Raw genomic sequence first — 9309 nt, forward strand, 5'->3', positions numbered from 1 at the left:
TAAACGACATAATAAAAAGTCAACCGCACCACGGATTCCCAGACAGTCTCCCACACTGGTACTAGCGAGGCCTTAAGCTGTGTAACTTCTGCGATCTGACGAGAGCAGGCACATTCAGCTTAGAATGGCCATTGACATTAAAAGCCTTAATCCATAGTCCTATTTAATCTATTGTGAAACAAAATCTAAACAACATAATAAAAAGTCAACCGCACCACGGATTCCCAGACAGTCTCCCACACTGGTACTAGCGAGGCCTTAAGCTGTGTAACTTCTGCAATCTGACGAGAGCAGGGACATTCAGCTTAGAATTGCCATTGACATTAAATGCTTTAATCCATAGTCCTTTTTAATCGATTGTGAAACAAAATCTAAACGACATAATAAAAATTCAACCGCACCACGGATTCCCAGACAGTCTCCCACACTGGTACTAGCGAGGGCTTAAGCTGTGTAACTTCTGCGTTCTGACGAGAGCAGGCACATTCAGCTTAGAATGGCCATTGACGTTAAATGCTTTAATCCATAGTCCTATTTAATCTATTGTGAAACAAAATCTAAACGACATAATAAAAAGTCAACCGCACCACGGATTCCCAGACAGTCTCCCACACTGGTACTAGCGAGGCCTTAAGCTGTGTAACTTCTGCGATCTGACGAGAGTAGGGACATTCAGCTTAGAATGGCCATTGACATTAAAAGCCTTAATCCAAAGTCCTATTTAATCTATTGTGAAACAAAATCTAAACAAAATAATAAAACGGCAACCGCACCACGGATTCCCAGACAGTCTCCCACACTGGTACTAGCGAGGCCTTAAGCTGTGTAACTTCTGCGATCTGACGAGAGCAGGGACATTCAGCTTAGAATGGCCATTGACATTAAATGCTTTAATCCATAGTCCTTTTTAATCGATTGTGAAACAAAATCTAAACGACATAATAAAAATTCAACCGCACCACGGATTCCCAGACAGTCTCCCACACTGGTACTAGCGAGGCCTTAAGCTGTGTAACTTCTGCGTTCTGACGAGAGCAGGCACATTCAGCTTAGAATGGCCATTGACGTTAAATGCTTTAATCCATAGTCCTATTTAATCTATTGTGAAGCAAAATCTAAACGACATAATAAAAAGTCAACCGCACCACGGATTCCCAGACAGTCTCCCACACTGGTACTAGCGAGGCCTTAAGCTGTGTAACTTCTGCGATCTGACGAGAGCAGGGACATTCAGTTTAGAATGGCCATTGACATTAAATGCTTTAATCCATAGTCCTTTTTAATCGATTGTGAAACAAAATCTAAACGACATAATAAAAAGTCAACCGCACCACGGATTTCCAAACAGTCTCCCACACAGGTACTAGCGAGGCCTTAAGCTGTCTAACTTCTGCGATCTGACGAGAGCAGGGACATTCAGCTTAGAATGGCCATTGACATTTAATGCTTTAATCCATAGTCCTTTTTAATCGATTGTGAAACAAAATCTAAACGACATAATAAAAATTCAACCGCACCACGGATTCCCAGACAGTCTCCCACACTGGTACTAGCGAGGCCTTAAGCTGTGTAACTTCTGCGTTCTGACGAGAGCAGGCACATTCAGCTTAGAATGGCCATTGACGTTAAATGCTTTAATCCATAGTCCTATTTAATCTATTGTGAAACAAAATCTAAACGACATAATAAAAAGTCAACCGCACCACGGATTCCCAGACAGTCTCCCACACTGGTCCTAGCGAGGCCTTAAGCTGTGTAACTTCTGCGATCTGACGAGAGCAGGCACATTCAGCTTAGAATGGCCATTGACATTAAAAGCCTTAATCTATAGTCCTATTTAATCTATTGTGAAACAAAATCTAAACAACATAATAAAAAGTCAACCGTACCACGGATTCCCAGACAGTCTCCCACACTGGTACTAGCGAGGCCTTAAGCTGTGTAACTTCTGCGATCTGACGAGAGCAGGGACATTCAGCTTAGAATGGCCATTGACATTAAATGCTTTAATCCATAGTCCTTTTTAATCGATTGTGAAACAAAATCTAAACGACATAATAAAAATTCAACCGCACCACGGATTCCCAGACAGTCTCCCACACTGGTACTAGCGAGGCCTTAAGCTGTGTAACTTCTGCGTTCTGACGAGAGCAGGCACATTCAGCTTAGAATGGCCATTGACATTAAATGCTTTAATCCATAGTCCTATTTAATCTATTGTGAAACAAAATCTAAACGACATAATAAAAAGTCAACCACACCACGGATTCCCAGACAGTCTCCCACACTGGTACTAGCGAGGCCTTAAGCTGTGTAACTTCTGCGTTCTGACGAGAGCAGGCACATTCAGCTTAGAATGGCCATTGACGTTAAATGCTTTAATCCATAGTCCTATTTAATCTATTGTGAAACAAAATCTAAACGACATAATAAAAAGTCAACCGCACCACGGATTCCCAGACAGTCTCCCACACTAGTACTAGCGAGGCCTTAAGCTGTGTAACTTCTGCGATCTGACAAGAGCAGGCACATTCAGCTTAGAATGGCCATTGACATTAAATGCTTTAATCCATAGTCCTTTTTAATTGATTGTGAAACAAAATCTAAACGACATAATAAAAAGTCAACCGCACCACGGATTCCCAGACAGTCTCCCACACTGGTACTAGCGAGGCCTTAAGCTGTGTAACTTCTGCGATCTGACGAGAGCAGGGACATTCAGCTTAGAATGGCCATTGACATTAAATGCTTTAATCCATAGTCCTTTTTAATCGATTGTGAAACAAAATCTAAACGACATAATAAAAATTCAACCGCACCACGGATTCCAGACAGTCTACCACACTGGTACTAGCGAGGCGTTAAGCTATGTAACTTCTGCGATCTAACGAGAGCAGGCACATTCAGCTTAGAATGGCCATTGACATTAAATGCTTTAATCCATAGTCCTTTTTAATCGATTGTGAAACAAAATCTAAACGACATAATAAAAAGTCAACCGCACCACGGATTCCCAGACAGTCTCCCACACTGGTACTAGCGAGGCCTTAAGCTGTGTAACTTCTGCGTTCTGACGAGAGCAGGCACATTCAGCTTAGAATGGCCATTGACGTTAAATGCTTTAATCCATAGTCCTATTTAATCTATTGTGAAACAAAATCTAAACGACATAATAAAAAGTCAACCGCACCACGGATTCCCAGACAGTCTCCCACACTGGTACTAGCGAGGCCTTAAGCTGTGTAACTTCTGCGATCTGACGAGAGCAGGCACATTCAGCTTAGAATGGCCATTGACATTAAATGCTTTAATCCATAGTCCTTTTTAATCGATTGTGAAACATAATCTAAACGACATAATAAAAAGTCAACCGCACCAAGGATTCCCAGACAGTCTCCCACACTGGTACTAGCGGGGCCTTAAAATGTGTAACTTCTGCGATCTGACGAGAGCAGGCACATTCAGCTTAGAATGGCCATTGACATTAAATGCTTTAATCCATAGTCCTTTTTAATCGATTGTGAAACAAAATCTAAACGACATAATAAAAAGTCAACCGCACCACGGATTCCCAGACAGTCTCCCACACTGGTACTAGCGAAGCCTTAAGCTGTGTAACTTCTGCGATCTGACGAGATCAGGGACATTCAGCTTAGAATGGCCATTGACATTAAATGCTTTAATCCATAGTCCTTTTTAATCGATTGTGAAACAAAATCTAAACGACATAATAAAAATTCAACCGCACCACGGATTCCCAGACAGTCTCCCACACTGGTACTAGCGAGGCCTTAAGCTGTGTAACTTCTGCGATCTGACGAGAGCTGGCACATTCAGCTTAGAATGGCCATTGACATTAAATGCTTAAATCCATAGTCCTTTTTAATCGATTGTGAAACAAAATCTAAACGACATAATAAAAATTTAACCGCACCACAGATTCCAAGACAGTCTCCCACACTGGTACTAGCGAGGCCTTAAGCTGTGTAACTTCTGCGTTCTGACGAGAGCAGGCACATTCAGCTTAGAATGGCCATTGACGTTAAATCCTTTAATCCATAGTCCTATTTAATCTATTGTGAAACAAAATCTAAACTACATAATAAAAAGTCAAGCGCACCACGGATTCCCAGATAGTCTCCCACACTGGTACTAGCGAGGCCTTAAGCTGTGTAACTTCTGCGATCTGACGAGAGCAGGGACATTCAGCTTAGAATGGCCATTGACATTAAATGCTTTAATCCATAGTCCTTTTTAATCGATTGTGAAACAAAATCTAAACAACATAATAAAAAGTCAACCGCACCACGGATTCCCAGACAGTCTCACACACTGGTACTCGCGAGGCCTTAAGCTGTGTAACTTCTGTGATCTGACGAGAGCAGGCACATTCAGTTTAGAATGGCCATTGACATTAAATGCTTTAATCCATAGTCCTTTTTAATCGATTGTGAAACAAAATCTAAACGACATAATAAAAAGTCAACCGCACCACGGATTCTCAGACAGTCTCCCACACTGGTACTAGCGAGGCCTTAAGCTGTGTAACTTCTGCGATCTGACGAGATCAGGGACATTCAGCTTAGAATTGCCATTGACATTAAATGCTTTAATCCATAGTCCTTTTTAATCGATTGTGAAACAAAATCTAAACGACATAATAAAAATTCAACCGCACCACGGATTCCCAGACAGTCTCCCACACTGGTTCTAGCGAGGCCTTAAGCTGTGTAACTTCTGCGATCTGACGAGAGCAGGCACATTCAGCTTAGAATGGCCATTGACGTTGAATGCTTTAATCCATAGTCCTATTTAATCTATTGTGAAACAAAATCTAAACGACATAATCAAAGGTCAACCGCACCACGGATTCCCAGACAGTCTCCCACACTGGTACTAGCGAGGCGTTAAGCTGTGTAACTTCTGCGATCTAACGAGAGCAGGCACATTCAGCTTAGAATGGCCATTGACATTAAATGCTTTAATCCATAGTCCTTTTTAATTGATTGTGAAACAAAATCTAAACGACATAATAAGAAGTCAACCGCACCACGGATTCCCAGACAGTCTCCCACACTGGTACTAGCGAGGCCTTAAGCTGTGTAACTTCTGCGATCTGACGAGAGCAGGCACATTCAGCTTAGAATGGCCATTGACATTAAAAGCCTTAATCCATAGTCCTATTTAATCTATTGTGAAACAAAATCTAAACGACATAATAAAAAGTCAACCGCACCACGGATTCCCAGACAGTCTCCCACACTGGTACTAGCGAGGCCTTAAGCTGTGTAACTTCTGCGATCTGACGAGAGCAGGGACATTCAGCTTAGAATGGCCATTGACATTAAATGCTTTAATCCATAGTCCTTTTTAATCGATTGTGAAACAAAATCTAAACGACATAATAAAAATTCAACCGCACCACGGATTCCCAGACAGTCTCCCACACTGGTACTAGCGAGGCCTTAAGCTGTGTAACTTCTGCGTTCTGACGAGAGCAGGCACATTCAGCTTAGAATGGCCATTGACGTTAAATGCTTTAATCCATAGTCCTATTTAATCTATTGTGAAACAAAATCTAAACGACATAATAAAAAGTCAACCACACCATGGATTCCCAGACAGTCTCCCACACTGGTACTAGCAAGGCCTTAAGCTGTGTAACTTCTGCGATCTGACGAGAGCAGGCACATTCAGCTTAGAATGGCCATTGACATTAAATGCTTTAATCCATAGTCCTTTTTAATCGATTGTGAAACAAAATCTAAACGACATAATAAAAAGTCAACCGCACCACGGATTCCCAGACAGTCTCCCACACTGGTATTAGCGAGGCCTTAAGCTGTGTAACTTCTGCGATCTGACGAGAGCAGGGACATTCAGCTTAGAATGGCCATTGACATTAAATGCTTTAATCCATAGTCCTTTTTAATCGATTGTGAAACAAAATCTAAACGACATAATAAAAATTCAACCGCACCACGGATTCCCAGACAGTCTCCCACACTGGTACTAGCGAGGCCTTAAGCTGTGCAACTTCTGCGATCTGACGAGAGCAGGGACATTCAGCTTAGAATGGCCATTGACATTAAATGTTTTAATCCATAGTCCTTTTTAATCTATTGTGAAACAAAATCTAAAAGACATAATAAATATTCAACCCCTCCACTGATTCCCAAACAGTCTCCCACACTGGTACTAGCGAGGCCTTAAGCTGTGTAACTTATGCGATCTGACGAGAGCAGGCACATTCAGCTTAGAATGGCCATTGACGTTAAATGCTTTAATCCATAGTCCTATTTAATCTATTGTGAAACAAAATCTAAACGACATAATAAAAAGTCAACCGCACCACGGATTCCCAGACAGTCTCCCACACTGGTACTAGCGAGGCCTTAAGCTGTGTAACTTCTGCGATCTGACGAGAGCAGGCACATTCAGCTTAGAATGGCCATTGACATTAAATGCTTTAATCCATAGTCCTTTTAAATCGATTGTGAAACAAAATTTAAACGACATAATAAAAAGTCAACCGCACCACGGATTCCCAGACAGTCTCCCACACTGGTACTAGCGAGGCCTTAAGCTGTGTAACTTCTGCGATCTGACGAGAGCAGGGACATTCAGCTTAGAATGGCCATTGACATTAAATGCTTTAATCCATAGTCCTTTTTAATCGATTGTGAAACAAAATCTAAACGACCTAATAAAAAGTCAACCGCACCACGGATTCCCAGACAGTCTCCCACACTGGTACTAGCGAGGCCTTAAGCTGTGTAACTTCTGCGATCTGACGAGAGCAGGCACATTCAGCTTAGAATGGCTATTGACGTTAAATGCTTTAATCCATAGTCCTATTTAATCTATTGTGAAACAAAATCTAAACAACATAATAAAAAGTAAACCGCACCACGGATTCCCAGACAGTCTCCCACACTGGTACTAGCGAGGCCTTAAGCTGTGTAACTTCTGCATGCTGACGAGAGTAGGCACATTCAGCTTAGAATGGCCATTGACATTAAAAGCCTTAATCCATAGTCCTATTTAATCTATTGTGAAACAAAATCTAAACAACATAATAAAAAGTCAACCGCACCACGGATTCCCAGACAGTCTCCCACACTTGTACTAGCGAGGCCTTAAGCTGTGTAACTTCTGCGATTTGACGAGAGCAGGGACATTCAGCTTAGAATGGCCATTGACATTAAATGCTTTAATCCATAGTCCTTTTTAATCGATTGTGAAACAAAATCTAAACGACATAATAAAAATTCAACCGCACCACGGATTCCCAGACAGTCTCCCACACTGGTACTAGTGAGTCCTTAAGCTGTGTAACTTCTGCGTTCTGACGAAAGCAGGCACATTCAGCTTAGAATGGCCATTGCAATAAATGCTTTAATCCATAGTCCTATTTAATCTATTGTGAAACAAAATCTAAACGACATAATAAAAAGTCAACCGCACCACGGATTCCCAGACAGTCTCCCACACTTGTACTAGCGAGGCCTTAAGCTGTGTAACTTCTGCGTTCTGACGAGAGCAGGGACATTTAGCTTAGAATGGCCATTGACATTAAATGCTTTAATCCATAGTCCTTTTTAATCGATTGTGAAACAAAATCTAAACGACATAATAGAAATTCAACTGCAACACGGATTTCCAGACAGTCTCCCACACTGGTACTAGCGAGGCCTTAAGCTGTGTAACTTTTGCGATCTGACGAGAGCAGGCACATTGAGTTTAGAATGGCCATTGACTTTAAATGCTTTAATCCATAGTCCTATTTAATCTATTGTGAAACAAAATCTAAACGACATAATAAAAAGTAAACCGCACCACGGATTCCCAGACAGTCTCCCACACTGGCACTAGTGAGGCGTTAAGCTGTGTAACTTCTGCGATCTGACGAGAGCAGGCACATTCAGCTTAGAAGGGCCATTGACATTAAAAGCCTTAATCCATAGTCCTATTTAATCTATTGTGAAACATAATCTAAACAACATAATAAAAAGTCAACCGCACCACGGATTCCCAGACAGTCTCCCACACTGGTACTAGCGAGACCTTAAGCTGTGTAACTTCTGCGACCTGACGAGAGCAGGCACATTCAGCTTAGAATGGCCATTGACGTTAAATGCTTTAATCCATAGTCCTATTTAATCTATTGTGAAACAAAATCTAAACGACATAATAAAAAGTCAACCGCACCACGGATTCCCAGACAGTCTCCCACACTGGTACTAGCGAGGCCTTAAGCTGTGTAACTTCTGCGATCTGACGAGAGCAGGGACATTCAGCTTAGAATGATAATTGACATTAAATTCTTTAATCCATAGTCCTTTTTAATCGATTGTGAAACAAAATCTAAACGACATAATAAAAATTCAACCGCACCACGGATTCCCAGACAGTCTCCCACACTGGTACTAGCGAGGCCTTAAGCTGTGTAACTTCTGCGTTCTGACGAGAGCAGGCACATTCAGCTTAGAATGGCCATTGACGTTAAATGCTTTAATCCATAGTCCTATTTAATCTATTGTGAAACAAAATCTAAACATAATAAAAAGTCAACCGCACCACGGATTCCCAGACAGTCTCCCACACTGGTACTAGCGAGGCCTTAAGCTGTGTAACTTCTGCGATCTGACGAGAGCAGGCACATTCAGCTTAGAATGGCCATTGACGTTAAATGCTTTAATCCATAGTCCTATTTAATCTATTGTGAAACAAAATCTAAACGACATAATAAAAAGTCAACCGCACCACGGATTCCCAGACAGTCTCCCACACTGGTACTAGCGAGGCCTTAAGCTGTGTAACTTCTGCGATCTGACGAGAGCAGGCACATTCAGCTTAGAATGGCCATTGACGTTAAATGCTTTAATCCATAGTCCTATTTAATCTATTGTGAAACAAAATCTAAACGACATAATAAAAAGTCAACCGCACAACGGATTCCCAGACAGTCTCCCACACTGGTACTAGCGAGGCCTTAAGCTGTATAACTTCTGCGATTTAACGAGAGCAGGCACATTCAGCTTAGAATGGCCATTGACATTAAATGCTTTAATCCATAGTCCTATTTAATCTATTGTGAAAAAAAATCTAAACAACATAATAAAAAGTCAACCGCACCACGGATTCCCAGACAGTCTCCCACACTGGTACTAGAGAGGCCTTAAGCTGTGTAACTTCTGCGATCTGACGAGAGCAGGGACATTCAGCTTAAAATGGCCATTGACATTAAATGCTTTAATCCATAGTCCTTTTTAATCGATTGTGAAACAAAATCTAAATGACATAATA

The 9309-nt window shown here is 41.5% G+C and overlaps 43 pseudogenes; all 43 read right to left on the bottom strand.

Annotated features, from left to right (window-relative positions):
* Positions 1–17: 17 nt before the first annotated feature.
* On the bottom strand, positions 18–136 carry LOC142704182 (5S ribosomal RNA; annotated as a pseudogene).
* A 67-nt stretch (positions 137–203) lies between these two features.
* On the bottom strand, positions 204–322 carry LOC142704195 (5S ribosomal RNA; annotated as a pseudogene).
* A 67-nt stretch (positions 323–389) lies between these two features.
* On the bottom strand, positions 390–508 carry LOC142704192 (5S ribosomal RNA; annotated as a pseudogene).
* Positions 509–575: 67 nt separating this feature from the next.
* LOC142704174 (5S ribosomal RNA) lies at positions 576–694 on the bottom strand (annotated as a pseudogene).
* Positions 695–761: 67 nt separating this feature from the next.
* On the bottom strand, positions 762–880 carry LOC142704164 (5S ribosomal RNA; annotated as a pseudogene).
* Positions 881–947: 67 nt separating this feature from the next.
* Positions 948–1066, bottom strand: LOC142704273 (5S ribosomal RNA; annotated as a pseudogene).
* Positions 1067–1133: 67 nt separating this feature from the next.
* Positions 1134–1252, bottom strand: LOC142704150 (5S ribosomal RNA; annotated as a pseudogene).
* A 67-nt stretch (positions 1253–1319) lies between these two features.
* Positions 1320–1438, bottom strand: LOC142704183 (5S ribosomal RNA; annotated as a pseudogene).
* A 67-nt stretch (positions 1439–1505) lies between these two features.
* On the bottom strand, positions 1506–1624 carry LOC142704274 (5S ribosomal RNA; annotated as a pseudogene).
* A 67-nt stretch (positions 1625–1691) lies between these two features.
* Positions 1692–1810, bottom strand: LOC142704190 (5S ribosomal RNA; annotated as a pseudogene).
* A 67-nt stretch (positions 1811–1877) lies between these two features.
* On the bottom strand, positions 1878–1996 carry LOC142704143 (5S ribosomal RNA; annotated as a pseudogene).
* A 67-nt stretch (positions 1997–2063) lies between these two features.
* LOC142704268 (5S ribosomal RNA) lies at positions 2064–2182 on the bottom strand (annotated as a pseudogene).
* A 67-nt stretch (positions 2183–2249) lies between these two features.
* LOC142704246 (5S ribosomal RNA) lies at positions 2250–2368 on the bottom strand (annotated as a pseudogene).
* A 67-nt stretch (positions 2369–2435) lies between these two features.
* On the bottom strand, positions 2436–2554 carry LOC142704130 (5S ribosomal RNA; annotated as a pseudogene).
* A 67-nt stretch (positions 2555–2621) lies between these two features.
* On the bottom strand, positions 2622–2740 carry LOC142704248 (5S ribosomal RNA; annotated as a pseudogene).
* A 252-nt stretch (positions 2741–2992) lies between these two features.
* On the bottom strand, positions 2993–3111 carry LOC142704251 (5S ribosomal RNA; annotated as a pseudogene).
* A 67-nt stretch (positions 3112–3178) lies between these two features.
* LOC142704194 (5S ribosomal RNA) lies at positions 3179–3297 on the bottom strand (annotated as a pseudogene).
* A 67-nt stretch (positions 3298–3364) lies between these two features.
* LOC142704229 (5S ribosomal RNA) lies at positions 3365–3483 on the bottom strand (annotated as a pseudogene).
* Positions 3484–3550: 67 nt separating this feature from the next.
* Positions 3551–3669, bottom strand: LOC142704189 (5S ribosomal RNA; annotated as a pseudogene).
* Positions 3670–3736: 67 nt separating this feature from the next.
* On the bottom strand, positions 3737–3855 carry LOC142704201 (5S ribosomal RNA; annotated as a pseudogene).
* Positions 3856–3922: 67 nt separating this feature from the next.
* On the bottom strand, positions 3923–4041 carry LOC142704227 (5S ribosomal RNA; annotated as a pseudogene).
* Positions 4042–4108: 67 nt separating this feature from the next.
* LOC142704156 (5S ribosomal RNA) lies at positions 4109–4227 on the bottom strand (annotated as a pseudogene).
* A 253-nt stretch (positions 4228–4480) lies between these two features.
* LOC142704225 (5S ribosomal RNA) lies at positions 4481–4599 on the bottom strand (annotated as a pseudogene).
* Positions 4600–4666: 67 nt separating this feature from the next.
* LOC142704228 (5S ribosomal RNA) lies at positions 4667–4785 on the bottom strand (annotated as a pseudogene).
* Positions 4786–4852: 67 nt separating this feature from the next.
* Positions 4853–4971, bottom strand: LOC142704185 (5S ribosomal RNA; annotated as a pseudogene).
* A 67-nt stretch (positions 4972–5038) lies between these two features.
* On the bottom strand, positions 5039–5157 carry LOC142704207 (5S ribosomal RNA; annotated as a pseudogene).
* Positions 5158–5224: 67 nt separating this feature from the next.
* On the bottom strand, positions 5225–5343 carry LOC142704249 (5S ribosomal RNA; annotated as a pseudogene).
* A 67-nt stretch (positions 5344–5410) lies between these two features.
* LOC142704276 (5S ribosomal RNA) lies at positions 5411–5529 on the bottom strand (annotated as a pseudogene).
* A 67-nt stretch (positions 5530–5596) lies between these two features.
* LOC142704279 (5S ribosomal RNA) lies at positions 5597–5715 on the bottom strand (annotated as a pseudogene).
* Positions 5716–5782: 67 nt separating this feature from the next.
* LOC142704161 (5S ribosomal RNA) lies at positions 5783–5901 on the bottom strand (annotated as a pseudogene).
* A 67-nt stretch (positions 5902–5968) lies between these two features.
* Positions 5969–6087, bottom strand: LOC142704220 (5S ribosomal RNA; annotated as a pseudogene).
* A 253-nt stretch (positions 6088–6340) lies between these two features.
* On the bottom strand, positions 6341–6459 carry LOC142704275 (5S ribosomal RNA; annotated as a pseudogene).
* A 67-nt stretch (positions 6460–6526) lies between these two features.
* On the bottom strand, positions 6527–6645 carry LOC142704250 (5S ribosomal RNA; annotated as a pseudogene).
* Positions 6646–6712: 67 nt separating this feature from the next.
* On the bottom strand, positions 6713–6831 carry LOC142704245 (5S ribosomal RNA; annotated as a pseudogene).
* A 253-nt stretch (positions 6832–7084) lies between these two features.
* On the bottom strand, positions 7085–7203 carry LOC142704216 (5S ribosomal RNA; annotated as a pseudogene).
* A 252-nt stretch (positions 7204–7455) lies between these two features.
* Positions 7456–7574, bottom strand: LOC142704187 (5S ribosomal RNA; annotated as a pseudogene).
* A 439-nt stretch (positions 7575–8013) lies between these two features.
* LOC142704172 (5S ribosomal RNA) lies at positions 8014–8132 on the bottom strand (annotated as a pseudogene).
* A 67-nt stretch (positions 8133–8199) lies between these two features.
* LOC142704154 (5S ribosomal RNA) lies at positions 8200–8318 on the bottom strand (annotated as a pseudogene).
* A 67-nt stretch (positions 8319–8385) lies between these two features.
* LOC142704278 (5S ribosomal RNA) lies at positions 8386–8504 on the bottom strand (annotated as a pseudogene).
* Positions 8505–8568: 64 nt separating this feature from the next.
* On the bottom strand, positions 8569–8687 carry LOC142704219 (5S ribosomal RNA; annotated as a pseudogene).
* Positions 8688–8754: 67 nt separating this feature from the next.
* Positions 8755–8873, bottom strand: LOC142704231 (5S ribosomal RNA; annotated as a pseudogene).
* A 67-nt stretch (positions 8874–8940) lies between these two features.
* LOC142704235 (5S ribosomal RNA) lies at positions 8941–9059 on the bottom strand (annotated as a pseudogene).
* Positions 9060–9126: 67 nt separating this feature from the next.
* On the bottom strand, positions 9127–9245 carry LOC142704184 (5S ribosomal RNA; annotated as a pseudogene).
* Positions 9246–9309: the final 64 nt, after the last annotated feature.

The sequence above is a fragment of the Rhinoderma darwinii genome, unplaced genomic scaffold (assembly GCF_050947455.1).
Source record: "Rhinoderma darwinii isolate aRhiDar2 unplaced genomic scaffold, aRhiDar2.hap1 Scaffold_3029, whole genome shotgun sequence".
Taxonomy (NCBI): domain Eukaryota; kingdom Metazoa; phylum Chordata; class Amphibia; order Anura; family Rhinodermatidae; genus Rhinoderma; species Rhinoderma darwinii.